The 9,739-nt window shown below is 41.1% G+C and overlaps 1 pseudogene; it reads left to right on the top strand.

Annotated features, from left to right (window-relative positions):
- Positions 1–3,270: 3,270 nt before the first annotated feature.
- LOC149153359 (putative sugar phosphate/phosphate translocator At1g12500 pseudogene) lies at positions 3,271–4,407 on the top strand (annotated as a pseudogene).
- The last annotated feature ends 5,332 nt before the right edge of the window (positions 4,408–9,739 follow it).

A 9,739-nucleotide genomic window follows, 5' to 3' on the forward strand; every position in this document is an offset into this window, starting at 1 on the left:
CTTCCTTGCCTGGACTTAAAGTTGCATATCAAAGAGTTAAAGGAGCCACTGAATCACTCTATTATATGAACCAAAGGAGGCCACATGAACCTAGATCTTATCAGCAGGAAGTGCAAGGGACATCCGCGACCTATTATGACCCCTATCAAGCCACTTTCATGCCTTCTTGGGGTCCCCCTGCTCATCCTTCCTGGTCTACACCTCCTCCTTGGTCATATTCTCCTTGTTCCTTCACAGATCCATATTATGACCTACCAGTTGCTCATTCATTTCACTCTTATGCTCAGCCACAGCCTCAGTGGAATGCACCTTATCAGGAGTGGAGGCCCCAGTACAACTCTCATCCCGCTCATTTTCCTCCACCACCTGCTCATCCACAACCATCGCCTCCTCCTCCACCAAGGCAGCCCCAAATGCCTACCCAACCACAATGCCATCCATCTCCATCTCAATTTCACACCTCCACTCAACTACCCGTACCACCATTTCCAAAACCATGCAATGGAGCAGCTCAACCCAATTACAAATCTGAGGCACAACATGTCCGAATGACTCCTCTTGAGCTCAATGATCTTCACCATAGCTTAGGAAAATCATTGCAAAAAAGAGATCATCTTGAAAGCATTGAAGGATCACATCCATCAAAAGAAGATTCAAAAGAGGAGATCAAAGAACCATGGGCTGCACTTGATGAAGAGAAGAGATCAGAATCAAAGATCGAGAAAGCTTCCTCATGGTTACCATCAACTATTCCATGTATTCCAGAGAAAGATCAGCAAAAGGAGGAAGATGAGAAAGTCATGATAGAAAGTGACATGAAGAATGATCCAGATCAGAAAGAGGAGGAAGATGAGAAAGTCATGATAGAAGGTGACATGAAGGATGATCCAGATCAGCAAAAGGACCAAGGATATCAAAGCTATATTGAGACATGGTTCCAGACAGTCACTAAGTTGCAGCAGTACTCTCTTCCTCAGCTATGTTTGATCCCTTCAAGGTCAGATCATTTGGTCTCTGAGATCTGGATACCTATCCAAGCATGCATTTCGAGCCTCCACATCATTTTGTCTCTAATCTCGATGTGCACATGGCTCCATTGGAAGTATTCTTATACTTGAGAACGATTTTGTTTTTCAAGTAGGGTAGGGTAGAAAAAAGAGAAAAAAAAAAGAAAAAGAAAAAAAAAAAGAAAAAGAAAAAAAAAATGAAAAAAGAGGAAAATAGAAATCTAAGGTGAAAACCTCCTCGGAGGCGCCTTAGATTGGCTCATTGATTGAAAACCTCCATGAGGCGGTCAATGGGTTGGAAAAAAAGAGAAAATAAAAGGGAATAAGATCTTTGGGTGAAAACCTCCCTTGGAGGCGCCCAAGGCAGGCAATTAGGGTGAAAACCTCCATGAGGCGCCCTAGTTGTTTTTCAAAAAAAAAAAAAATACAAAAGAGAAAAAATAAAAATAAAAATAAAACTAATTCCATTGGCTAATTGCAGGTTGCAAGAAAGACGTTTCATGACAAGAGGAGCACTCAAATCAAGGTTAAAGGAATTTTTCTTGTGCCTTCTACAGGAAGCTCTGTATTTCTACAGGAAACATCCTGTAGAACCTTTGGACGAACCAAATTCAAGTCTAAAATGGAATCTGATGGTGGGAATCTGTTGATTAGGCCTATAAGCACTTGTGTGTCCATCCCTTGCCTTTCTCCATCATTTTTTCCACCTCATTGTGCTTCTACAGGAACTTCCTATAGAAATTGTGGGAAACTAGACATGGATTTCAAAAAGTGGTTTGGCGAACATGGTAGCTTCCTCAAGGGTTCAGAAGCCCTCATGCAATCTTCCAACTCCTCCTCCATCATCTCCATACCTGCATCACAGCCCAAGCTTAGTTTTCCCTTCCATGCAAACACTTGCAAAATGCCTTGAAGAAAAAAACACATGGAACAAAATTTGTTTTTGCCATAACTTGAAAACCATGCATCCATTTGACAAACCGTTTTATGGGGAATTGTACAAGGGTAATGACAACACGCTTGAGCAGTTTTAGCCAATTCCGGTTTACGGTTTCCAAGAAATCAGCCTCCATCACCATCAGCCATTTTTGCATTTTCTCCATATCCGTGCATCCGTTTCAAAACCTGTTTCATGGGGATATGCATACAGGTGATAGTAGCCTACCCAACCAGTTTCAGCCGATTCCGATGCACGGTTTCTGAGAAATCGATCTCTGAAATCTTCAGCCATTCTCCATTTTTCTTGAAATCTGTGCATCCATTGATCACGATTTTGCTATGGGAGATGCATGATGATGATAGGAACATGCTCAGCAAGTTTCAGATCGATCCGGTTTACCGTTTGGGAGCAATGGCGAAAATAAGTTCTAGTCTGGTGAAAATGCAGCAGCAACAGCTTGAAGGTGTAGATTTGAACGTGGAAACAAATGCCTGCAGCTTAGATCTGGTCAGAGGACACCTGCACAAGGACAAAAAATCAACAATCATCATCCAAGCCCTCATGCAACCAAAGGATCCAAGCATGCAGCAGCAGAATATGAGCATGCAGCAGCAAAAAGCTTCACAGCAGCCATTTGACTTCAGGTACGTGACTAAAACCTATTCCTCTATTGCATGAATCTAATTCAAGAAATGCATGAACGAATGGAATGGTGAAATTAAGCCACGAATATAGGAAGGTTAACTTGACATCCAGTTCTCTAGCACTCACGAGAAAATCACGCAGCATGCATGGATCAGTCATTCACGTGAAATTTGAAAAAAACACAGACAGTGTGGATATTCTAAACTCCAGTGCAACTAATGGTGAGTGATTACAGGCAGAGAACTACAGTTCATAATTACACTACAGTGAGGAACAACACTTCTAGTTGCATGAGGCCACGTACACTTGGCCACTTCACTCTCTCACGTGAATCATGCCGTAATTAAAAAATGCTCGGCTGACTCTCACCACCCGCTGATTCATTTGTGCCTGCAACGTTCTTAGCCGAAGTACGCGTCCTCTGCTCCCACAAGCTGTTAACTAGTCATCCTCCATGGGGTTTTCTACCTGTCTTCGAGAGTCTGTTGCGTATCCGGCTCGCTTAGAGGGGCAGTAACATTCTACAGGAAGACGTTTTACAGGAAAATACAGCAGAGTCTTCCAGGGCAGAGTAAGCTGCTTGGTTTTCAGGCGGAACTGGGGTGGAGCTCTCTGATGAGATTTGTGTTTGCGCTCGCTTCTCATACACCTCAATCTCAATATGAAGCTGTTCCCAATAGGAACTGATCTCTCTTTCATCTCTCAGCTCGAGGAGGCTAAAAAGATCACCAAGTTGCAGAGTTGGGGGAGGCTTATAATAACGAGACATCCACATCTGTTTTGGGTCCATCTGAGTCCTACACAGTATAGACAAGTACCCAGACGATGCTCAGGTCTGGAAACCAATTGGGTCTTCCGAATATTGATCAGATCTGATTTTTCAAGCCCTCTTCAGCTATGGCCGAAACACAAACATGGACGAGGCGGGGCAGTAATCCAAAGCTTGAACAAGAAGTTATTGACATACCTCCAACTCCAACAGGAGAAGGAAAATATGGTGCATTTCCTGTGTCCCAGACTATTACAACAGCTCTCATTATTGCAGCTTGGTACTCTTCCAATATTGGTGTGCTATTGCTTAACAAATGCCTACTTAGTTTTTTGGATGCAGATACCCAATATTCCTCACAATGTTGCACATGTGTGCCTGTTCATTTTATGGTTTTCTGGCAATTTCATGGTTAGAGATTGTACCAATGCAGTTCATCGTCTCCAGGAGACAGTTTCTTGAGATATTGGCACTGAGCTTCATTTTCTCCTTCTCGGTTGTTTGTGGCAATATTTCTCTGCGCTATTTGCCAGTCTCCTTCAATCAAGCTATTGGGGCAACAACTCCCTTCTTCACAGCAATATTTTGCATTTATAATAACATGTAAGAGGGAGTCTTCTGTGGTTTATATGGCCTTGGTGCCTGTGGTATTTGGCATTGTTATTGCAAGCAACAGTGAGCCATTATTCCACCTTTTTGGCTTTTTGGTTTGCCTAGGATCAACTGCTGCCAGAGCATTGAAATCAGTTGTTCAGGGGCTCCTGCTTACCTCTGAGGCAGAGAAGCTTCACTCTATGAATTTGCTCATGTACATGGCACCAATTGTTGTGCTGTTATTGCTTCCTGTTACTCTTTTTGTGGAGGGTAATGTATTAGCTATTGCTATTGAAAAAGCCAGAGAAAACACCTTTATCATATTCCTGTTGCTTGGAAACATGACCATGGCTTATCTTGTGAATTTAACCAACTTCCTTGTTACAAAACATACGAGTGCCCTCACGTTGCAGGTTTTAGGAAATGCCAAGGCCACCATTTCTTCCATATGATTGCATATACTTGCACACTCATAACAAGGCTGAGAATTCACTAGGAAAAGCAGCAGGCAGTGGGAAGAAGAAAAGAAGCATGGTTTCGTGACAGAGAAGAGGACATCACTTCAGAATCTTGGCATGACAAGGAGGCCACCAGGGCCGGCAAAGATGAGGAGAGAGATTGGTTGCTCAAAGGATGAGCAACACTTTCAGTAGGGGGGTGATGATGAGCCCCAAAAATGGACAATTATTTGGGCTCATTCAACCTCCTAATTTGACTTAATCCACCATTCTCATTAGTTTATTGCATGTTTTTTATTATATTTATGCTAATAGAGTGAATTTGGTTAGTCATTATGCCAACAAGTCTAATGGGTGCTTTGTGTAGCCTTTTTGGTCAATTTGGAGACAAAATTGAAGGTCTTAATGAGCACTTCGCAGCCAAATTCGTGGGAAGACAAGGGAGAGGATTTGTAGGAAGGTGTCCCCTTCATTTATGGGCCCTTACCTCGAATTCTCCACCATCAGCTCGGAGTTCAAGGGCCACCGAATCAATCAACACAAGGGCAGCCAAGCAAGTCAAGTAGGACTGCTGTTAACTACAAGTCTTGGGCAGCCGAGTCCCTAAATTTTAGGAGGACTGTTGGGTCCTCAAATTGTATAAATAAGAAGGCTTAGGGCCTCATTTGGGTTAGCCAGTGGATGTTAGCTAGTTAGCCAGTAGATAGTAGCTAGTAGTTAGTCATTTCATAGCCTTGTTGTAGTCATTTTGTAATTCGATTTGTAGGCAATAGATTAGCTTTGCTTTCAGCTCATTCTCAAGCTCTCCTTGTGGACAGTTTTGATGTAACTCTTCATTCTTGATTAATAAAGATGAATCCAGCTTTGCACCAGCTCTAAATCTCTCTTGGGAGGCTGTAGCTCTTGGGGTTGGGCCCATCTCAAGTGCCCAGTACCTCCCTTGTTTATCTTTATGTGTGTTCGCTGCATTCTTAAAATAAAATCTGCTCTTTAGATTTAATTCGTGCTTTGTTACTTAGGTTGCTTTTGATGGTTGAAGTAGCTTTTTATGTTTAGGATGGATTGGTAGGGGTTCGTCATGCATTTATATCTCTTTGATAATGTTTTGTTCACATGTTGTACGTGATTCTTGTCATGAATAAGGTCGTTGTTCACTGATCTCATTAAACTGTTAGATAGATCATCTAATATTTAGATTGCATGCAAGACGTAGTTGGTTTGATCAGGTAAACACTATGCAAGGCACCTTCATCACCTCCTCGTTCATCTGAGCCTCGTCCAGATCAGCTCCTCCATCACCAAGTCTGTTTCCTCATCTCCCATCTGCTCTTTTGCCACGTAACCCTACCTTCTTGCCTTTCGATTGCCTAAACCTTCTTTGATGCAAGCTAGACTTCCACACCCTCTCATCACCTCATCCCTCAGTCATTGGGTCATTCCAGGCCCCTACCCTACCTCCCTACCCATTCATGCATTCTCTCCCACTCACCTATCAGTCAAAAACCCAATCACGAAACATCCTGTAGAAGAATTACAGAACTTCCTGTAGAAACCCCTGCAGACTTCCTGTAGAAGTTCATAAACACGGTTGCATGGCATCCTGACTTTGTGAAACTCTCTGAAAGGATGATAGGGATCCCTTAGACCCTCTCCGAGTCTTCCCAACCTTTTCCAAGCATTTCTCCTCCTTGATCCACCCCTGCACAGTGAAAAGCCAGTTAAAATCACATGCATGATAATTCTAATAACTTAAACAAAAATACAAAAAGATGTTTTCTTCAGATAGTGATAACTTAGACACATGCATTTTACCTTCCTAGAAGTAATGGCATCTCTTTCAGTAGTTTGCATGCTCTCCTTTGCGTCAGTAGGACTAGCTGGTAGAATTAGGGTTTGTTAGGGTTTGCGTTCCTTTTTGGCCTTCATTTTCTTTTTGCAATTAGATTACTTCCTTTGAGTTAGCTTTCATCCATCAATTAAAAAGCTTCTTCTAAGAGCTCATAGAAGTTGGCTTAAGCTCCTAGCGGACTTGTGCCAGCTGACCAAGTGACAGCTGCGGCAAGAGCTAGTACTTGTGCATACAGCACCGTCGCTTCCAAGTTTGTTACGAACTACCGGGTTGATAAAATTAAAGAAGGGAGTTCTATGAGTTGCAGCATTATTGCTGCAATACTGGGGCCCACCACCTTTTCAGCTCGTTAACAGATTGGAAAGGACATCTACTCAGTATAAGTTTAACCCTTTTTCACTCTAAGATAGATTAACTATGAAAAAGGAATATGTTGACCGAACATGGTCAATAGGTTCTCTCTAGTATTGTTTTATGCTTTTTCGGGTTTGAGAGACAAATTTACGAAAAAGAACTTGTGGAGTTTTTTTTTGTCCCTTTTCAAACTCTCTAAACATGAAAAAGACCAAGTTATCTTTGTCGTTAAACTCGTTAAAACATCAAATAGCAACAAACTTGTCCATCTAGACAAGACCGAGTTTCACCTTCGCTAGACTCATTAAAACATCACATAGCGATGGATTCACCCGAAGGGTGGAATTATACAATAGGCATATGTTATCCTCCTCAAGCTTGATTAAAAATAAAGAGGTACTGATCGGCAATGACTGGGGAAAATGGGAAAAAGGGGTAAACCACTTTATGGTAGCAGATCGCTCTTGAATATGACACTTTCACTTCATCTCCGTAACTATTTGGGTTGGGTTATATACTTGACAGTTATCATACCTATGGTCTATCACACCGTCCATCACTTTGGTTTTGGGTCAATGCTGCCAATTCATTCAAACTATTTGGGTTGGGTTATCTTCTTGATGGTTATCATACCTATGGTCTATCACACCATCCATTAATTTGGTTTTGGGTCAATGCTTCCAATTCATTCAGTGTCGCCAATATGTTCAAGAGAAGTCATTCAATTAAAATTCATCCTTTGCAATACTCATAAACCTTCATTTTCATGATCGCCATTCTTGAACCTTGTGTCGTCAGTCAAATTCCGTCTCCAAAATCATTACACTCGTTTTGTGTCATTGACGTGGGATACATCAAGGCCCTCTTGCAATGAGTCACTTCTTGTCGACATCAGCACATTATCCAAGAAGTTGACTTAAAAACACCCTTCCAGTACCTTGAGGCTTGCATACATCAATGGCAGGTTTCTCGCTTCCAGTGATAGGTTGACATCAATGACCTTCGACCGAAAGACTTTGTATGGTGTTTGACATCAAATCATCCATTCACACTATGCAGAATGTACTATAGTACCTTGAGGATCATTATCATTATCGGTGATTTGTCTCATGTATGTTAACAGCTTACATCATTGGCTGGTAATCAGACAATGTCTTCCCATGTTCGACTTTAGATCACATATTCACATGGTTAGACTCATACTTGAGTGAACAATTGAATGAGATAGAAGACCCCTGACCTAGTTTCATCCATCCAGGCTGCGATTTCAGGAGTACTAAATCATATGTACAATGGCTTTACATTGATAGTCATTTTGATCATGGGTCTATATCTGTAGACGACTATCTATGTACATGTAATGAAAGTTTATATGCTGAGCATGGGTATACCTTCCCTCAGCAATTCATGTAAAAATCAAAATACCATGATATATGTATTGTAATTGATGCAGGTCACCTTCCACTTGAAACCTCCTCATCACATCGTAAAGCATTTCATTCGACATTTGCATTTTTTGGCTTCATGCTTTAGGGGGCAGCTATTACAAATCCATTTGGGCACATCACTCCCATCATCCATATCAGTGTTTTAGGGCTCATCAAACCCTAATTTCAGTTGCTACATGCCCTAGACAAGTCACCCTTTTGAATGTCTCCTTCCCATACAGTTTCATGACCTGAAGACATCCTGAAATGACCTCTAGAGGGACCAGCACAGGTAGGACCATGTAAGGGTGTGCTGCAGAATAGTTGAGTCCATGTCAGGGTGCTCTGCAGAGCACTTAGGCCCTCTTTCACCTGCGCTAGGCGAGATTGAGCGAAATTCACATAGGGTTTGGGGAATATTCTTATCTCTTGGAGTCATCTAGAAGTTTCCCTCACTTATCAACTCCTATGAGCTCGAAAATGGATGAGGAATGAGTTAAGATGCATCTTATCCTCTCATCCCTTCCTCCATGGAACTAATTCTAAGTATGGAGGGCCATTCGATACCCCCATTTATGACATAACCTCCTTCATCCTCCTATAAATTGAACACTCATCTAAATGATCAGGGACTGGACTATGTTGAATTGTAAGGAGATAATGTTGCTATGAGAATTGACTTTGAGACAAGTATTGTTATGCTACAAGTTTGTCATGTTTTTTATGTGATGTGGTTGGGATCCAAGTTGGAGGAGTGACTTTGAATTAGACTTGATGGTTGTAATTCCTTCTTCTGTTTCAGTAAAGTATTTGAACCTTTTTCCCATATGCTTATCTTGTTATATGATGCTTATATGTGTGAATGTATCTGATTCCATTTACTTGTATTCAATAGATATTTTCCTTTGATCAGTTCTTTGTCTTTTGTTGATGTTTACAGGTACTTCTCAAGTGTGTTAAGTACGGGAAGAAGCGACAGGATCGATACAAAGGAGACAAGAGGAAAGAGAAGCTACAAGCAGGTCTTCTCATCTTCTTCGTCTTATCTATTGCTTATACGAAAAGGCTAAAGTACTTTAAACTGTTGTTCTAGATATGGCTACTTATCTAGGGAATTAGTATTTATCCGCAGATACCAAATTCTCCAAAACACATTAATATATCCAATTAGTTTTCCAACGTCAAGCCTCTAATGAATTTCACACAAGGCCCTAGCTGGTTGTCTAGGGTTAGGGCTGAAATTTGGGAAGAAGGTGAAAAAATGAAGTTTTTAGGTGATCACCAAGGACAAGGATCAAGTCCTAGCCAATTGGGATGAATGGAGTCAAGATGGATTTTATTTTGAGATTCTCACTTCATTCTACAAATTTTGATGGAGTTTCAAGGTAAAGGTGCACAAACCAACCCCTAAGAATATTCATTCTTCTTGTCAAATGAATAACATATGCAATGTATCAAGATTCCAAGTGTTTCATGAATTCGCGTAATTTAGGGTACAAGTAGCATTCCATACATTAGACATATATCAATATGGAAAATCTCATGAAAGAGCACTTACATGAAAAAAATAGCATATCAATCCATGACAAAATAATGTGCAAAAGAACACTACTTTGGTGACAAGCCCAACAAATAGCTTTAAAAGTAAATGACGAGCCTCTCAAGAGGGTTGAAATGATATAACAAAGCCAATAAG

This window comes from Pinus tabuliformis, chromosome 9 (genome assembly GCF_031772625.1).
Source record: "Pinus tabuliformis cultivar Carrire ecotype Pingquan chromosome 9, CPIR1, whole genome shotgun sequence".
Classification (NCBI taxonomy): domain Eukaryota; kingdom Viridiplantae; phylum Streptophyta; class Pinopsida; order Pinales; family Pinaceae; genus Pinus; species Pinus tabuliformis.